General features: G+C 38.0%; 1 protein-coding gene across 9 annotated transcripts in view; it reads left to right on the top strand.

Annotated features, from left to right (window-relative positions):
- Positions 1-16,386, top strand: part of TSGA10 (testis specific 10) — a 144,888-nt gene that overhangs the window by 44,135 nt on the left and 84,367 nt on the right. For 8 of the 9 annotated variants that reach the window (XR_011968158.1, XR_011968157.1, XM_072614641.1 and 5 more), the window contains exons 2-3: positions 13,672-13,813; positions 15,768-15,979. The gene's annotated coding sequence lies outside the window, so the exon portion shown is untranslated. The remainder of the gene's footprint in view (positions 1-13,671; positions 13,814-15,767; positions 15,980-16,386) is intronic. The other variant, XM_072614643.1, reaches the window with a different exon arrangement.

Genomic DNA, 16,386 nt, shown 5'->3' with positions numbered 1-16,386 from the left:
GACCAGATAGCTTTCTTGACCCCTTAACCTGTATTTCTTGTTACCCAGTGGTAAGAACATTACATTTGGTCCTAACACTTTGAGTTCTAACCTCCTTAGCTCCCTCCCTCTCCACCCCTTCCCCTTGAAAGACAGGCAATTCAATATAGACCATATCTGTTTAGTTTTGCAAATGATTTCCATACTAGTTGTGTTGTATAGGACTAATTATATTTCCCTCCATCCTATCCTGTCCCCCTTTACTTCTATTTTCTTATGGTCCTTTCCCTCCCCATGAGTGTCGACCTCGTATTGCATTCTCCTCCCCATGCCCTCCCCTCCATCCTCCCCCCCACCCTGCTTGTGCCCCTGTTCCCCACTCTCCTGTATTATGAGATAGGTTTTCCTATCAAAATGAGTGTGCATTATATTCTTTCCTTTAGTGGAATGTGATGAGAGTAGACCTCATGTTTTTCTCTTGCCTCCCCTCTTTATCCCACCACTAATAAGTCTTTTGCTTGCCTCTTTTATGAGAGATAATTTGCCCCATATAACTTCTCCCTTTCTCCTCCCAATATTTCCCTCTCACTGCTTGATTTCATTTTTTTTTTAAGATATGATCCCATCCTCTTCAATTCACTCTGTGCACTCTGTCTCTATGTATGTGTGCGTGTGTGCATGTGTGTGTGTGTGTACTCCCACCCAGTGCCCAGATACTGAAATGTTTCAAGAGTTATAAATATTGTCTTTCCATGTAGGAATGTAAACAGTTCAACTTTAGTAAGTCCCTTATGATTTCTCTTTGCTGTTCGCCTTTTCATGGTTCTCTTCATTCTTGTGTTAGAAAGTCAAATTTTCTTTCCAGCTCTGGTCTTTTCATCAGGAAAATTTGAAAGTCTTCTATTTCATTGAAAGACCATTTTTTCTCCTGAAGTATTATACTCAGTTTTGCTGGGTAGGTGATTCTTGGCTTCAGTCCTAGTTCCTTTGACTTCTGGAATATCCTATTCCATTCCCTTCTATCCCTCAATGTAGAGGGTGCCAGATCTTGTGCTATCCTGATTGTATTTCCACAATACTTGAATTGTTTCTTTCTAGCTGCTTGCAATATTTTCTCTTTGACCTGGGAATTCTGGAATTTGGCCACAATGCTCCTAGGAGTTTCTCTTTTTGGATCTCTTTCATGCGGTGTTCTGCGGATTCCTTGAATATTTATTTTGCCTTCTGGTTCTAGAATCTCAGGGCAGTTTTCCTTGATAATTTCATGGAAGATGATGTCTAGGCTCTTCTTTTGATCATGGTTTTCAGGTAGTCCCAGAATTTTTACATTGTCTCTCCTGAATCTATTTTCCAGGTCAGTTGTTTTTCCAATAAGATATTTCACATTATCTTCCATTTTTTGAATCTGCGTGGTATGTTCTGAGATATCTGTCTTTCTCGAAAAGTCCTTAGCGTCCATCCGTACCATTCCAGTTTTGAAAGATCTGTTTTCTTCAGTGAGCTTTTGAATCTCCTTTTCCATTTGGTTAATTCTGCTTTTGAAAGCATTCTTCTCCTCATTGGCCCCTTGCACCTCCCTTGCCAGCTGAGTTAGGCTAGTTCTCAAGGTGCCAATTTCTTCAAGATTTTTTTGGTTCTCCTTTAGCAGGGAGCTGATCTGCTTTTCATGCTTCTCCCTCATCCCTCTCATTTCCCTTCCCAGTCTTTCCTCCACCTCTCTAACTTGATTTTCAAAATTCCTCTTGAGCTCTTCCATGGCCCGAGCCCATTGGGTGGGCTGGGACACAGAATCTTCGATTTCTGTGTCTTTGCCTGATGGCAAGCATTGTTGCTCCCCATCAGAAAGGAAGGGAGGAAGTGTCTTTTCTCCGATAAAGTACCCTTCAATAGTTTTATTTCTTTTCCCTTTTCTTGGCATTTTCTCCAACCAGTGGGCTGACCTCTGAATGTTCTCCTCACACCCACCTCGCCTCCTGGTCCTCCCAGCCAGCATTTGGGGACTGAGATTCAAATGCTGCTTCCCGCCTTAGGATTTTTGGCGGGGGCAGGGCTGCTATTCAGTGTGAGAATTAAGTTCAGATGGTCAGGTCGGGGCAGGGCCGCCTCTCAGGCTCAGTTCCCTCAGGGGGTTTATGCACAGACCTTCCACAATGGATCCAGGCTCCCGCCCATTTGGGGAGCCCCTGTCTGCAGCCGCCTCTCAGCCCCCACCTCCCGGGGGGGGGCCGAATTATGGGGGCACCCCACTTCCCTCTCAACCCGCCAAAGAGACTCTCTCACCCACCCCCGTCAGTCACCTGTTGGTGGGGGGCCCGTGCCGCCACTGAAGATCCTGCCTCCGGAGCCCTCTCAGATCTGTGCCTCTCGGAGCCGTGGCCGCCGCTGCCGCCGCAGGTCTGAGCTGGGCTCCGCGTCTGCAGCGCGACGGACCTTTTGCAAGAGGTTTGCAGGTCCCTCTGTGGGTGGGGGGACCCACGTGGCCACTGGAGATCCCATCCCCGTAGCCCTCTCGGATCTTTTCCTCACGGTGTTGTGGCCATGGCAGGGCTGCCCTCTGCTCCCCGTCCCGGCGCCCAGTCCACGGCGCGAAGGACCCCCCCCCGCGAGAGGTTTGCAGGTCTCTCCGGAGCAGAAATCTCCCTCGCTCCAATGTTCCGTGGTCTCTGGGTGCAGAATTCGCCCAGGCTTGGTCCCCTCTAGCCGTTCTGTGGTTTGTGGGTTCGGAGCTATGTGTATGTGCATCTTTCTACTTTGCCATCTTGGCTCCGCCCCCCGTTAATGCCGTTTTTAACCCACTTGATTGCTATCCAGCTTTTTCAATAGTTTTTATTGAATTTATTAAAGAATTCATTCCCCTTCTGTTTTGGATGAAGAATTTATCAGCTGTTCATCTAGTTTATGTTTTTGTTTCTAACTGTGCATTATCTGTTCTCCATTATTATCTAATTTTTATCTGGCACAGCCTTTGTTATTACAACTTTATAATATAATGAGCTCATTTAGTGCAAGTACTACTTCTTTCATTCCCCACTTCACAATTCCTCTAAGTATTCCTGTCTGTTTGTTCTTCCAGACAAATGTTATTAAAACATTATTTAATTTTCTACAGAATTTCCATTGTAATTTTCTTTAGTATTACATTAAATATATACATTAATTTTTAGCCATTGCTATTTTTAGTTGTAGCATCCCCTTTGCAATCACTCTCCCAACTAGCACTAAAACAACAGGTTATGTTCCCATTGGAAATGACTGTTTATTCCCCCAGGATTCCAGGGGTAACCCTGAGATATTGGAGATTTTAGTATTGTTGCTCATGAACCTTTGTGCTTACAAATATTGAACCATAAGGTGACATCAGTTAGTTTTTACAAAATTATTCTTACTGGGAATGTATTGCAAGAACACAATAATCTTCCCCCAGCCAGAGAGGGAGCACACTCTTCCCTTATGTACATGGGCACACACACACACACACACACACACACACACACACACACATATCCCCATACGAGTTATGCAGAGAAGGTGGGCTCAAACTTAAAATACAGAGGTTGTGAGGCATAGGCAGAAAGGTACCTCATGACTCATCATTTAGTGAGAGCTCTCTTTTAACAGAGTCCCCACCAAATTTGCATTGTGGAAAGGCAATTGTGATAAATGAGTCACTCCTCTTGCTTAGCTAGTAAAGAAAAGAAACAGAACAAGTCATTTTGCAACTTGCAGTTTTGAAGACTTTTCTAATGTGTAAGGACCACTGGGGGCAACTATTCTTCTTTCCAGCTTGGAGAGAAAAAAGGCTATTTAAATCAGAAAGTAAAATGGAAAATACAGAACAAAATGGAATTAGGTATGTGGGCTCTTAAATCTTAAAAGTCCTTTTTTAATAATGCCAAGAGGATTACAGGATTTAGAGCTGCACTATCCTCCAAGATCTCTTAGTCTAGGGTGTTTTAACCTGTGAACTTAAGTCCATGAATGACTTAGCTACTCTGATCAAGACAGTGATCCAAGACAGTTCCAAAAGATCAATGATGAAAAATGCTATCCACCTCCAGAGAGAGAACTGATAACCTCTGAGTGCAGATCGAAGCATATTTTTTGTCTCTTACTTTTTATTATTTTATTTGGTGACATGCATAATGTATAAATATATTTTGCATGATATCACATGTATAACTGATGTCATATTGCTTACCTTTTCAATGGGTGGAGGAATGGGAGGGAAGAAATTTAAAAATAAATAACTTTAAAAATACATTTCTCAAAAAAGAAAAACATTCTGAAGAGTCTATAGGCCCTTGTCAGACATCCAAAGGAATCCTTGAAATACAAAAAAGTAAAGAACCTATGACCTAGTCTAGGGCTAGCTTCCTTGCAGAAAATGATGCCTCAGCTGATTGGTTAGTCCACTGCTGGACTGGATTGGCCAAGTTGCTTGTCTGCTGCCCTCTTCCTCACTGGACTTGTATGCTGCTGCCAGTGGCTCCAGTTACTGGTTGGATCTCTGATAACTTTGATAGATTTCCAGTTTTATTAGTTGCCTTGGCAACATCTCAGAAAAGCTAGGAAGGAATAAACAGTATGGAACCCAAAGTACCCTGCTCATTGACTTGTGATGACTGGGTAAGAGACATGACAGCTGCTGGCTGGCTCTCCCTCCATTCCAGAAGCTCATAGGAGTTCTCACTCAAAAGCCAGTAGGGAAGTGACTGAGAGATCATCTTGAACCTCTTGTATACACACGGAGTTACAGCTCAGGCTCTGCTGTGTCGTTTATCCTTTCAGCTCCTCAGCCAACCAGAAGACTGTTCATCATCATCATAAAGGCTGAAACTGGCTTCCAGAGTTCTTTGTGTTAATAAAAAATGTTGCACTTGCTCTATATAAACAACTGAGAAGGGCAAATCTGAGCACTGTCTAAGGACTGGGCCCTTATGGCCAGAATCATTTTACGTACTGTATTACCTCACCATGTCAAATGAGCAGCAGCATGGCATAATGAATAAAGAACTAGTCTCAAGCAGGAAAACCCAGGTTCATGTTCTACCACTGTTATATATTGGCCATATGACCGTAGGTATTAACTTAACCTCTTAGAGCTCTAACTTTCTATAGAAGTTACAGAAAAGGTACAAATCTGTATTGGTAAGGAGTTTCCTCATTTAGCAATTTGCTATGTTAGCGAAATCACAGATCTAGTCCCAACTTTTATATTGGATATATTATCTAATTCTTCCTTTACATTAAAATTGGCTTTTTATTTATGTAGATATTGGTTGTTGAGTACTAAAATACTTACATTCATTGTTATCACACATAGTATTTCTCTTTGAAATTCTTTTTGTTTTTGCTAAAGATTGGGTTGATATACACTATCTTATTGAAAGTATTAATATATCATTTTGTGTATTGGGTTGTAAGGCCAGATATTTCCATGCACTGGAATATTCTTAGCTTCCTCAAACAAAGGATTTAGTTTTATACCGAAGAAAGAGGCCAAGAGCTCCATTATGATTATAAAACTGGTTTTAGTAATCATATATGGGTTACTTATAATAGGTGCTGGTCTTGGGCAGCTGCTAGATGAAACAGTCTCAGTAGTGGATAGATCTCCATAAAAACCCCAGGAAAGCCCAGTGATAATTATAAGAAACAGAGACAAAGGAAGGAAGAGCTGCTTAGTAATGAGCTCATTTTCCAGCTTGGATATTAAGCCAGTGTTGTTGAATAAATGCCTAAACAGAGGGTTGTGTACTGGTCATTATGTCTGTGTTATGGTTGTTACTGGTCACATTATCTTGAGTTATGATTCAGTATCTAAGTTACAATTTTTACTAATCACCATGTCTGGATTTCCACTGGTTACAGTTAAGTTAAGGCTTTCACTTTTTACTGTGTTTTGTGGCTTTTCCCCAGTAGGGACCCCGCACAAGTTTCCTAACTATACTGTCATACTATCTTCATATTATGACTTTTTAACCTATTCTTTACTTTTATCTATTCTGTTTTCTAAGAATTTGAAATAGTAATAATGTGCCATCTGAAAGATTTAGAAACTAATCATTGCAATGACCATTCATGACTCCAAGAAGCCTGAAGCTCTCTTGGTAGAGAGGTGGTTGGATACATCTTGATGCTTATAAACTGTGTAATAATGGATAAATTACTTAACACCATTCGCTCCCCCACCTTCAGGACCTCAGTTTTCTTGTGTGTTCAGTGAAGGGGTTGGACAAGATGGTTTTTGAGATCTCTTTCAGTTCAGTATCCGTGATCTTATGGTCTTATGCCTAGAGATCTAGGATGAGACATACATTTTCATATATAGTCAATGTATAAATTTATTTTATTTAACTATGTAGACATTTCTACTGTAATACTTGTTTTGAAAATGTGAGTTTGTTATGCTCTGTTTAATTTTTTGAGGAACAAAGAAAACACAGGAACCTACATGACTTGACAATAACTCACAAACTCCAAACCTTCCAAACCCCACTACCATAAGCAAACTTCGGGTCATTTTTAAGGTTAAGAGCAATTATTTATTGTAAGTCTTCTAGAGTCGTGGGAGCAGTGTATGTATAACATATCCATGTATAAAACTGCTACTGTTTTTTTATTAGGTTCCTACCTTTTTTAATAAGTCATTGATGAAGTTTTTAAGTGTTGTACTCATAACTTCATCTTCCCCATAAGTCCTGTGAGTTTTATTGCTCTGTTTTGCTTAGCTCTGTGAGTTTTAGAGCAGAACTGACCGTACTTCTTTGTTACAAGAGTAGACTTGGGTAAGAATAGAGTTGTAAAGGGGAAAGCAGATAGTTAGTTGTAATGACACACACAAAAAGAAGAAAATGTATGAATTAAAATAGGCAGAAAAAACAGATGCAGAGCAGTTTTAGTACTATGTGTATTAAAAAAAAACCCTGTACATTATAGAAATTTGCATTTTATAACTCCTTCAGTTGAGGCATGAATGACCCTATTTTACCTCTCTTCTTCATGGGGAAATCTGATATTCCTCTATACTATTTTGATAATTTTAAGGAGAAATATTTCTAGTTTCTATACTTAAATTTTTTTTAAAAAATTCCATTATACATATATTTTCAGTTTAAACATGCATTTATTATCTATTCCGCTCTTCTCCTTTCCTAATTGAACAATAATATTTGAAGTCTAATAAAACACATTCCCATATTGACCATATCCAAAAATCTATGTCTCCTTCAGAATTTTAAATCCATCATCTTTCTGGAAGGCAGATGGGTATAATGCTTTATCTTTAGTCCTTTGACATTCTGGTTTATCATTTCATTCATCAATTCTAAAGTCCTTCAAAGCTGTTTTTCTTTACAATATTTTAATTATATAAACTGTTTTTCTAGATGTGCTCACTTCACTGTGTTAGTTCATAGAGGTCTTTCAAGTTGCCTCTGAAACTGCCTATTTCATCATTTCTCATGAAACAGTAATACTCCCTTATATTTACATGTCATAAGTTGTTAGCCATTCCTCAATAGAGAGTACCCTCTTAATTTCCAGTTAGAGGTATTTTTTTTTATTTTTCATTTTTAGCACAGTTCATATCACATAACACAATTCCAACCTTCGGTCAGGTGATACTTCTTTTAAAGCATTTACAATACAGACCACAAACAAATTTTTTTTTTTAACATTAACCAGCTGAGACACAAATAATAACTATGTAAGCTACCTTCACAAGCCCTTGACCTAATGGTCTCCACACTGTTACTAACAATTAAAGGACCCTAACTTATTGTTGTTGGTCTAAAGTCCTAAGCCTAATAGCTTAATTTTAGACTTGACCTTGGATGTTCCCCTACCAACAATCTATAATTTAATGGATCTGGTATTAAGCTTACAAAGCTTTTGACTATAGGAAATTGCCATTAATAGTAGGGACGTTGCAGGGAAACAATATCTCCCCAACTTCGTGTCAATTCCAGGCAGGAGTAGATTGTCAACTTGCATTCAGTCAGGCTTCAAATCTGCCAAGTGTCAGTGGGGAAATTGAGTCAGGAGAATCCTACCTCAGCTCACGCTGAACAGCTGCTCTCCCACCCTTCCCATGATATCACCTTTTTCAGTTCATACCAGCATCTCACTGGCTTACTGGCATCGTGGATTGGAGGCTCAGACCACCTTTCTTGCTATCCACACCTGGAGTTAGACTTGGAAGAACAGTCACTTAATAGTCCCATAGCATCTAAAAATGGCAAGTTCCCATAACCAGGTTTCAGATATGACTGTAATTTCACATTGGCTAAGGAACACCTTTTGAGGCAAGTCTTAAGTGGCTTACATGCCTTTCTGTACACGTTCTAGTTCCTGGTTAAATAACAGTCATAAAATCAAATTTACCATTAAAACCTTAACTTTTCTATCACTGCCAAATTTTACCTGAGGTTACCTGCCTCTAGGAAACTTAGAGTGAAATTCTTTTCCCCAAACTAAAGATCTCTTTGCTTTAGTCTCAGTAATTAATTCAGTCAATTGTTTTAATACTAATTGCTTTTACATCACTTTGTAACATGTCCAATTTTTCTCCCCATCTCTCCCCACTCCCTACCCCCTAATACCTTGCTTTCTGATTACTCCTTCCCTCAATGTGCCCTCCCTTCGATCACACCCCACCCTTCCCTTATTCCCATCTACTCTCATTTCTTGTAGGGCAAGATAAATTTCTGTACCCCATTACCTGTGCTTCTTATTTCCCAGTTATATGCAATAATAATTCTCAACATTCATTTCTAATACTTTGAATTCCAGCTTCTCTCCCTCTCTCACTCCCTACCCATCCCCACTGGGAAGGCAAGCAATTCAGTGCAGACTAAATATGTGTCATTTTGCAAAAGACTTCCATAATAATCATGTTGTGTAATACTAACCATATTGCCCTCTATCCTATTCTATCCCCCCATATTTTTTTATTCCCTCATTTGACCTTGTCCATTCCCAAAAGTGTTTATTTTTAGTTACTCCCTTCTCCCATTTGCCCTCCCTTCTATCATTCTCCTCATCCCACTTGTTGCCTCCTCCCCTACTTTACTGTAGCATAAGATAGGTTTTCATACCAAATTTAGTGCATGTTGTTCCCTCCTTAAGCCATATGTGAAGAGAGTAAGCTTCACTTTTCCCCTCTCCCCTTCTCCCTTTTCTCCTCCATTGAACAAGATTTTTCTTATCTCTTTTATGAGTTATAGCCTGCCCCATTCCATTTCTCCCTTTCTCCTCCCATTATTTTCTTCCCTCACCCCTTAATTTTTATTTTATTTTTTTGGGGGATATCATCTCTTCTGATTCAACTCAACCTGTACTCTCTGTCAATATGTGTGTGTGTGTGCGCGTGTGTGTCTGTGTATGTATAGTCCCTTCACCTACCCAAATACTGAGAAAAGTCTCAAGAGTTAAAAATATTATCTTTCCATGTAGGAATGTAAACAGTTCAGCTTTAGAAAGTCTTTTATGATTTCTCTGTCCTGTTTACCTTTTCATGCTTCTCTTGATTCTTGTGTTTGAAAGTCAAATTTTCTCTTCAGTTCTGGTCTTTCATCATGAATGTTTGAAAGTCCTCTATATCACTGAATGATCATTTATTCCCTTGAAGTATTATACTCAGTTTTGCTGGGTAGGTGATTCTTGGTTTTAATCCCAGTTCTTTTGACTTCTGGAATATCCTATTCCAAGCCCTTCAATCCCTTAATGTAGAAGCTGCCAGATTCTGTGTTACCCTGATTGTATTTCCACAATACTTGAATTGTTTCTTTCTAGCTGCTTGCAGTATTTTCTCCTTGACCTGGGAACTCTGAAATTTGGCCACAATATTCCTAGGAGTTTCTCTTTTTGAGTCTCTTTGAGGCGATTGATGGATTCTTTCAATATTTATTTTGCCCTCTGGCTCTAGAATATCAGGACAGTTTTCCTTAATAATTTTATGGAAGATAATGTCTAGGCTCTTTTTTGATCATGGCTTTCGGGTAGTCCCATAATTTTTAAATTTCTCTCCTGGATCTATTTTCCAGGTCAGTTGTTTTTTCACTGAGACGTTTCACATTATCTTCTATTTTTTCAAACTTATGGTTTTGTTTTTTAACTACTTGGCTTATCTCGTAGTCATTCATTTCCCTGAACTCAATTCTCTTTTTCAAAGAACTATTTTGTTCAGTGAGCATTTGAACCTTCTCCTCCATTTGGCTAATTGTGCTTTTTAAAGCCTCCTTCTCCTCGTTGGCTTTTTGAACCTCTTTTTCCAATTGAGTTAGCCTCTTTTTAGAAGTGTTATTTTCCTCAGCATTTTTTTGGTTCTCCTTTAGCAAACTGCTAACTTGCTTTTCAAGCTCTTCTATTGCCTGAGCTCAGTTTAAGTTGACTTTGGAGACACTGGAGGCAGGGGTCTTGACTTCCTGTAACAGTATGCCTTGTACTTCCTCATCTAAAAGGATGAGAGGAGACACCTGTTCACCAAGAAAATAACCTTCTGTGGTCTTATTTTTTTTTCCTTTTTTGGGACATTTTCCCAGCCAGTTACTTGACTTCTGAATCCTTTGTCAAGAGGATTGTCTTGTTGCTCTTTCTGTCCCTAGTACTGTGTTCAAGGCTGAGATTCAACTCAGCTGCTCAATTCCCCAGGGCCTTGGGTGGAGGTGGAGCCGCCACTCTGGGCTGAAGTTTAGATCAGCTGCTCCCTACTGCCAGAGGCTTTTTAAGCTGAGCTGCCTGGATAGTGGACCCAGGTTGCTTCCCGGCCCACTGTAGCTGCCTGCAGTCTGCTGCTGCTGCCATCGCCTGGAGCTATTGCTGAAGGAACTCCATTCCTCTCTTGCCCAGCTGGGAAAGCCCTCCCGCACTGACCTTTGGAGCTTTCTTTGTTTCTTGTGGGTTGAGGGATCTGGGACCCTCCCTGCTGGGAACTCTGCCCCAGAGGTCTGTTCAGGTCCTGTTCCTCCCAGTGCCACGTGGCTGGGGCTGGGCTCTGCTCTGCTCAGTGTCCCATGAGATAGACATTTCCTGTTGGCCTTCCAGGTTACCTTTGGCTGGTAACGTCTTTCACTCTGTTCTGTGGCTTCTGCTGCTCTAGAATTTGTTGAGAGTCGTTTTTTACAGGTATTTTATGGGCTGTTGGGGAAGCACTAGAGTATGTGCGTCTTTCTACTCCACCATCTTGGCTCCACTCCCCAGTTAGAGATATTAACAAAAACTGCTACAGTTAAAAAAAATTTCCCTCTTTGATTTCTTTAGGGTGTAAGTGGAATAGTTGTATTGCAGAGTCAAGGGCATGGACAGTTTAATAACTTTTTGGACATAGTTCCAAATTGCTTTCCAAAATGTTTGGATCATTTCATACCTCCACAAACATTTGTATGCCTGCCCTCTCACATCTCTTCCAACATTTATCATCCTAGTATGTTGTTATTCTTTGTTAATCTGAAGGCTATGATGTACCAGTTCCTTTACTTTAAAATATTTCTAATGTGCACTAACTAGCTTGTCAAAAGTTTTTCCTGCATTTGTTAATATTATTGTATGATATTTGGTTTTTTATTATTATATAATCTATATACTAATTATTTTCAGCATAATAATAGCATGGCATACTATCATATAGTGTATTATATTGATTATTTTCCTAATACATAACTGTTATAAATTTTACATGAGCATAATGAATAATATTCAAAGTATATTTCTGTGTTCTATTAGCCACTATTTAGTTATATTATGTATGTGTGTATATAAATGCATATATGTATGTTTATAGGATATAGGTCTTTAGTTACCTTTTCTCCATGGTATTCTTACCAGGTTAAGGGATCAAAACTTGTAGAAAGAGGTGAAATGTCATATTTCTCAATTTAAAAAAATAGTTTGCATAATATGGAGAAATTTTTTTAATGTTGCATAGAAATAAATGATGAATCCATTTAGTCCTATTGCCTTTTTATTTGGAAGCTAGTTATTTTCCTTAAGATTGATTTATTATTTTGTTCTTTGCTTCCTGTTTATTGTCAATTTGCGTATTTTATACTTGTATAAATATTTATATACATTTATTGTTTATTTTGAGTCTTATTGCCATTGTATGTTTTTGTCTATTTTTCCCCCATTCATTGTTACCTTCCCTTTCTTTTTCTTTTATTCTAATGAATACTTTTGTATTCTATGTATTTTTTTTCCCTTTTTTTGGATTGCAGTGTAAGTTCCAAATTGTCTCCATTCTTTCCTCTCCACCCTGCACTAGAGAACATTTGATGCAGATTTATCACTATATGTAAAAACATATTATGTATACTTCTATTTATCAGTACTTTTTCTGGAGGTGGATAATATCTTTCTTCACAGGTCCTTTATAACTATCTTCTATATCTTTTTCCCCCTTTGTGGGTAAACTCCTTGAGAAAGCTGTCCAAACTTAGTGTCTCCATATACTTCTCTCAGTCTTTTCTAAACCCTCTGCATTCTAGCTTTTGATCTCATCATTCAGTTGAAATTGCCCTCTCTGAAGTTACCAGAGGTTGCCAAATCTAATGGCCTTTTCTCAGTCCTGTTTCTCTTTGACCTCTTTGCATCATATGACATGGCTGCTTACATTCTTCTGAATTTTTTTCTCCTCTCTAGGTTTTTGTGTCAGTACTTTGTTCTGGTTTTTCTATATATCTGATACTCCTTAATCTTTTTTGCTGGTTCTTGATCCATACCATGTCCTATAACTGGATATTCCCCAAGGTTTGATCCTATGTCCTCTTCTTCTGCTCTCTCTCTTTCTCTCTCTCTCTGTCTCTGCGAACTTATCAGCTCCCGTGGGATTAATTATCTTCTCCATACTGATAAATATCCGTATATCCAGCCCCAGTCTTTTCCCCAGATTTCAGCCTGTATCACCAGTTGCATATTGGATATTTACTCATCACCATCATTATTAAGCACTTAATATATTTCAGTAACTATGCAAAGCACTGGATATAAAGGCAAAAACATTGTTCCTGTTCTCAAGGCACTCATATTTTAATGGTGGAGACAATATGTTAACAGTTATGTACATACAAGATATATTTTTTCTTCAGTGAGCTTTTGAATCTCCTTTTCCATTTGTCTAATTCTGCTTTTTAAAGCCTTCTTCTTCTCATTGGTTTTTTGAACCTCTTTTGCCAATTGAGTTACCCTATTTTTAAAGGTGTTATTTTTTTCAGCATTTTTTTTGAGTCTACTTTAGCAAGCTGTTGCCTTGCTTTTCATGATTTTCTTGCATTTCTCTCATTTCTCTTCCCAACTTTTCCTCCACCTCTCTTACTTGATTTTGAAAATCCTTTTTGAGCTCTTCCATGGCCTGGGACCATTGCATATTTATTTTGGAGGTTTTGGATGCAGAAGCTTTGACTTTTATGTCATCCCCTAATGGTAAACATTGTTATTCCTCATCCCAAAGGATGGGAGACAGACTTTTCTAATTCTCAGGTAAATATAGTTCAAGACTCTAAAAATGAAAATAGTAATTTCATATTATTTGTTATGTATAAGCATGAACTCTTTGAAGGTATGGACTGTTGATGTGCTGTTGCCTCTGTGTGCATCCTTAGAGTAATGTCCTTATTGTTAAAATGTATTAGTTATTTTTACAAATCTTAAAGCCATTTTTACATGGAAATCTGTATTTTTCAATCTTCCTAACAGGTTACCACCAAAGAACATGATTTTGGCCTAGGGGCTCCAATAAATAAAGCTGAGAAATATCACAATACTCCCCAAGAAGTGAGAAAACAAGAGAGACTCACCCATAAGCTAAATTTACAGGTTATCACAATTAAATAAACGTGTATGTCATTTTCTTACATTAATACGTGTTGATATTACATAGCAAATCAGGCTAATAAGAAAAGTCTATAAATTCTTTAAGGCCAAACAGTTCAGACTTAAATGCTTATATTGTTATTGACAGCTTAGAGTCAAGAAGTAAACCAATTCCTGTTATTTGCTTCCTGTATTTATGTGTTGCTATTATGTCATAATTAAATTTTCTTCTAATTATTTCATGTACAAATGACCAGTTCTTAAGATTTTTTTTTTTAATTTTTGGAAGTCAAAGTGAATGGGTTTTGATTCCGTAGAGTTACATTTCAATATTATATATAATTAGACTTGCTTAACTTTTCCACTTCAGTTATATCAAAGATATTATTTTATTATGTGATTGGGCTTACAACAGAATACATAGTATGGAATTATTTTTCATTAAAATTTCCATTTGACATATTGAAGTCATTGTATTTGCATATAAGAATTTGGGCTCAATCTATGGGTCCTTTTGTAATCATTTTCCTAGGCTACTGGGTAGAACCCAAACTATTAGAATCATCATAGCCCTGAAAGGTACTCTGGGACCCTAATTCATAAGCATCTCTGACAGGGTTTATAACAGTATATTTAAATATTTCAGTAGATTTATGTCTCCTTGATAATGAACAGTTTTTCCATTAGGATAGATTGTAAGCTACCCATACCTTCTTATCCTGTGTGACTTTTTCCCATATACTCATATATCCTTGTTACTTCACATGAATTTATGAGAGGTAATGGGAAGATCTATTTTTAAACAGAGAACATCACCCTTAAAATTTCTGTGCTCTTCTTATGCTTATCAGTAAGTATTGAAAACAGTGATGTTTGCATGGTTAAAAATCTGATTTTTAAAATAGGCCTTGCTCTTTAGGAGTTTAATATGATTACAGATATAGATGTCCAGGTATAGGCAAAATATTCATTTTTAAGAAATGGCTATAGGTTTCCATATTTTGGGAGTTTTTCTATTTGTTTTTGGTCTGGTATTGGGATTGAAAGGGGGAATGAAGGAGCATGAATCTGAAGCTAAATAACTAGGGATGATATAGTATTTATAAAATCCTTGAATGCAGTAACTAAATTGTATGTCTTTGTATTTCGCTGTGAAGTACGTAGCACGGTACCTTGCAAAGTGTCTTTTATTTGTAGAATGAATGAATGCAAAGAAGTGTTAAGATTGAAAACCTGGTTTTCTTTTCATTCTAAATAATCTGATATTGGTTCCCTCAATCCTACCCCATACCCTCTTTTAGCCTAATAGATTGAAGGCATCTAGATAGTTGTAGGAATGGGAGTGATCTTTTTTTTTTTTTTTTTTTTAACCTGGTGCCATCTTCCTTGGGGAGTGGTAGATCATAGTAAGATGAGATTAGGTGCCTTCCAGAACTCTTAGCAAGAGGCTTCGCACAATGAGCCCAGTCAGTGTTTACTGCTGATGAAAATGGTCAAGTCAGTTGGTGGTATGTTATAGAAAATGCTCATGGGATTTAGATCTGGAAAATACCTTAGATATTGTGAAAACCAACTCAGGCTAGGAGAAGTTTGATTTACCCAAGGGCACAGAAGTATTAGAGAAGGTGACAGAATAAAGACTGGAATGTAGGCTTTCTGAATTCACTCCTCCCATTCTTTTTTTTTAACACCACACTAAAATTATCCCTGCAAAAGAGTTACATTTCTGATAATGACATTTAAAATGATGGCACTTTAGCCAAGAAAAATTTATTATTAAGGCAATAAGGAAATAATTTTTGAGTTGTCACTTCATTGCTACCAATATAGGTATTTCCCCCAAAAATTATATGCAAAAAACCAAAATGAATAAAGTTGTTTTTATTACATGCCTGTTTTATTATAAAACACCAACTTATGCTATGAAAAGAAATCTAACCACAGAAACCATCTGGTTATTTTCTTCCTGATTCTCATAGACTGAAGATCTCAAGCAGACAAATCATGGCATGGAAGAACATGTTAGGAAACCTCTGGAACTCGGAAAGGTGCTGACCAGTTAGATAGATGGTTTAACCAACCAGAATGTGCATCTTGGTAAAGAATTGATGAAAGTAGACCAACTAACAGCAACTGGAAAAAGAAGGAATTGTTATTGGATGCCACATAAGGGACTTCTAAATACTCAAAGGTACCACTGGACGTGTAACTCATGAAAACTGAAATTTTATAAACACAGGTAGTTGTTCCTTAGAATGAAAAAGTGAGACCATCAAGAGCAACAAAATTTATTTGAAAAGCACCTACTCTATGATGGGGACAGTGCAGGAGCTACAAAGACAAACATCTCTCCCCTTGAGGAGCTTATATTCTGTAGGAGAAGACAACATACACATGCACACACACTCATATATGTATGTGTGTATATACACCCATGTATATATGTGTGTGTATATACACCCATGTATATATATATGTGTGTATGTCTATATGCATATATATACTTACATATGTACATATGCATGTGTCTTTATGAGGTGGTAGGGAGGCACTAGGGTAATCAAGAAAGGCCTTGTGCAGGAGGTGGCTTTTGAGCTT

Source organism: Notamacropus eugenii, chromosome 5 (assembly GCF_028372415.1).
Source record: "Notamacropus eugenii isolate mMacEug1 chromosome 5, mMacEug1.pri_v2, whole genome shotgun sequence".
NCBI classification, from domain to species: Eukaryota; Metazoa; Chordata; class Mammalia; order Diprotodontia; family Macropodidae; genus Notamacropus; species Notamacropus eugenii.
Note: the sequence above shows the minus strand (reverse complement) of the source record. Positions and strands in the feature narration are given on the sequence as shown.